Source organism: Herpailurus yagouaroundi, unplaced genomic scaffold (assembly GCF_014898765.1).
Source record: "Herpailurus yagouaroundi ecotype Mexico unplaced genomic scaffold, PumYag 66961, whole genome shotgun sequence".
In the NCBI taxonomy this organism is placed as follows: domain Eukaryota; kingdom Metazoa; phylum Chordata; class Mammalia; order Carnivora; family Felidae; genus Herpailurus; species Herpailurus yagouaroundi.
In genome coordinates, this window is record NW_024419827.1 from 506 (window position 1) to 4190 (window position 3685).

Genomic DNA, 3685 nt, shown 5'->3' on the forward strand with positions numbered 1-3685 from the left:
TAGACTTTTTGGTTGGTATGTTAAATTCCTTGGAAAGAACTCTCAAATAATGATAAACCTTAGGTTGTATTGCTTGGGTCAATGCTGTAACTGTTCAAATATATATGTGAAATTCCTGCAGTTTTAATATGCTTTGATCATAAGGTTATGACTTGATATTCTGATTATTGAAGTGTTCTGTGTTACAGAAATAACTGAATTTTCTTGTCAAGTGCATTACAGTGTTTTGTCACTTGCAAAATGAGTTTCATCTTCAAGGAGGTTCATAAAAAGAACTCTTAAAAAAAAACAAATACAGCTTTTTGATATCTTTAAAATCATAAAAGTGAAATGGGCAACAATTTCTAGAACTAAAAAGCTGCATTCAAAGTGAACAAAAGATTACTAACATGACACTAAGTGAACTGAAAAAAATTGTAATTTTTATGACTTTTGTTTGGAACATTACTGGTTCTCTAATGTTTGCTCTTCCAGATTAGGAAGAGTTCAGGCTCACACAACAGGAAAAGAAGGTCTTGACCTTACAAAGACTTGACCTTGCATGTGGATACTCATCGACTACTCCAGCCAGAGGGACGAAACTCTTTCCTCACTACCGCCATCTCTGCAACAGCTCAGACAATGAGAAGCCACCACATTTCAAACCACCATTTTACACCAATGGACTTTTAATCGGACTTTCCTACTTACCCTTTTTCTCCTTAAAAAAAGCATCCCCCCCCGACTTTGTTTCCTGTCCTTGCTTATGGTTTTGCCACGGCTTGTATGTCCCAGAGTACAATTTTTCATTCCTGAATAAAACCATCTTCTTTTGGTAAAATAACTGGCAGTTTCTATTTTTAAGGTTAACAATTCTTGGTGATCAGAAGTGGGCTCCAGAGAAGACCCCAACTGCTCCAGAGCTGGCTAGCCAACAGGTGCAGTACCCATGGACATTTCCGAGCTGCTTTCATGCCTACCCTGGGGCTTTAAGGACAAGTTTTCTCCTGGTTTTCAAGCTCCACACCTCATGTCTCAGTTCTCCAAGATGTATTTGAGATCTATTTACGATGTTTTTTTTTTTTTTCTTTAATCATCTCAGAGGGTACTCATTTGGCCTTAAGTCTAAAGGAACTGTGCTAGCTTTTGGTCTAGTTCCTGTTTTGAATGAGACTGCTCCTAATGGAACTGGACTAGCCCTCACTCTGAGTCCTTTTCAAAATCAGACCTTTCCAGTTGGAACTGTGCCAGTAGGAATTGTGACGGCCTTTGTTCCTATTTCCCTTTGCAACTGGACTGTTCCCATTGGAACTCTGCCTGTTGGAACTGTGTTAGCTTTCAGTCTATGATCTTTTTGGGGCTCAACTGTTCTCTCTGGAACTGTGCTGGCCTTTGGTCTGATTCCTTCTGGAAACAGGCTGTCCCTGAAAACCTTCTAAGAAATGGGATCCCAGACATCAAAATGCTTTGAGGGCATCCTGCCTACTGGGACTCTGGATGGTTTTATGTTTAAAAACTATGGTCCCTCTCTGTATGCACATTTATAAATAAATAGACTGACTTAACCAGAAATAATTTAGAACTTCAATGGCCACGATGGGGAACTTTCAGTCATTTCAAACTTAATTTTCTCAAAGCTAAACTGGACAACCAGGGTTCTAAAATTGACAAAACTGAATGAGATGCTTATTTCAGTAGGCATTTTGAAGCTTCCAAATGCTATCAAGAATCAAAAATTACATCTCTCCTTGGGGTGCCTGGATGACTCAGTCGGTTGAGCGTCCGACTTTGGCTCAGGTCATGATCTCACGGTTTGCGAGTTTGACCCCGAGTTGGGCTCTGTGCTGACAGCTCACAGCCTGGAGCCTGCTTCGGATTCTGTGTCTCCCTCTCTCTCTGCTCCTCCCCTGCTCATACTCTGTCTCTCTCTCTCAAATATAAATCAAGATTAAAAAAAATTTTTTTTCAATTATATCTCTCCAAATACAATCTTAATGATGCAAGCATAGATTAAAAAGACAAAAAGGGGCTTCTGAGTTCTCTTCTTCCCTTCCCCCACCTTCTCTGTCTACAGAGAGGAGGCAGTCACCTTGTGCTCAGGCCACACCTCAGGCCCTGCCTCTGGTGCCCATCTTCCTCTGACATAGTGTGTAAGGCCATGACTAAGGCCTCCCATTTTTCTTAAGGCTCCTTTCCTGTTTTTTTGTTTTGTTTTGATCTCAGTTGTAATGTCCCCAATTGGCAGCTCATACCACCTCCTCCAGGGTCCCTTCCAGGCCAATCGCCAATTTTTGCATCTTCCTCTGAATATCTGGGGGCAAATGAGTGACACATTTGTCATGTAAAATCATCTCAGCCTCAGGGGTGTCAGGGGAGATAGCCATATATTTCATGAGAGCCTCCCTAAACCTCTCTAGGCAGGCCATCGGGCTCCCATTTTGTGTTTGTAAAATAGTGGCTAATTTAACATAATTCAAGGGCTTAACCTTAGACCTCCTTAATGTCTCTAAAGCACAAGCTTGGAAGTGGTGGCAATACCATTTCTTAATGGGATGGTCATAGTCTCAATTAGGATCTTGGGATGTAATTACCTGGACCCCAGTAGGAAACCAAAAGTTCCCTATAGGGCCTCCAACCCCATGATAATTAGCGAGTTGTCTTTATCTTTTTCTTTCAGAATTTATGGATCAAAATCATCCCAACTTTTCAGAATGCATCCCACAGGAGTATTGGCCTTGGTTGGAGAATTGCCCATCTATAGGAAAAGGAGGAAGAGGCACCCCTTATGTTAATTGTCCCATAGCTGGCCAGGAGAAGCTTCATGTCCTGATCCTGATAGTTGGACAGGAGAAGAAGCCTCATCTCCTGGCCCTGCATTTTGCCTGGCTACTCCACTGGCAGCCAAAAGCTTTGTCAGTCTCGTGAGGTGCTGGGAGCAGTCACTCTTGTCCAAGTTGACCCTACCTCCAAGAACTGACCTTGTCTTCCCTGATTTCTCCTATCGCTCTGTTTTCTGCCTGCAGGACTTTGGGGGTATCGACTACGACCAAGCAAGACTTCCCTGGTTTAGAAGGATGCACTCATTTTATTTTGGCCCAAGAATAATCATCTTTACAAATATATTTTAAAAGGCTTGTGAAAACCATTTTTTGTAAGGATAAAATTGGCTGCCCAGAGGGCTAAAAGGGCCAAAGGAGAGGTCTATTTCCTCGCCTTTTTCAGCAGTGCCCACAGAAATGTGTTCTAGCCATTTCGAGTATCTAGGCTGTTACAAATTGGAGGACACTGGGCTAAGTGTAGCAAAATGGCTCCTATGTATTCTAGTGAAAGCCCTTTATATATTATAGTGATCTATCCCTTAAATGGCACAGGCATCCATTCCTGTTCGAAACAGAAACAACCCAAATATGGAGCATTTGGAGTCCGGCAGCGAGGACACTGTCACCATCTCCCCAGCCTTTGGATCGAAGGAGGGCACATTTCAAGGCTTGAGTAAAACAAATCAAAAGGGCACGCTGTCCTGCTTTTTTGGTTAAAATCACATTCTCCCCCATCTTTTTGGGCAGACAGAAGTGGGGGAAAACCTTTGTTTACCTTTTTTTTTTTAGTCAAAAGCATACTGACAATCCAAGAAACCTGTGCTTTTTTAACAGATACTAGGGCAGAATTTTAATCTTATACCAGTGTACTTTTAAAATCCATTTAT

The 3685-nt window shown here is 41.8% G+C and overlaps 1 long non-coding RNA gene across 1 annotated transcript; it reads left to right on the forward strand.

Moving 5' to 3' along the window:
- Nucleotides 1–505: 505 nt before the first annotated feature.
- On the forward strand, nt 506–3323 carry LOC121024708 (uncharacterized). The gene is made up of 2 exons (XR_005787796.1): nt 506–917; nt 2657–3323. It is a non-coding gene; the product is annotated as an uncharacterized LOC121024708 (long non-coding RNA).
- Nucleotides 3324–3685: the final 362 nt, after the last annotated feature.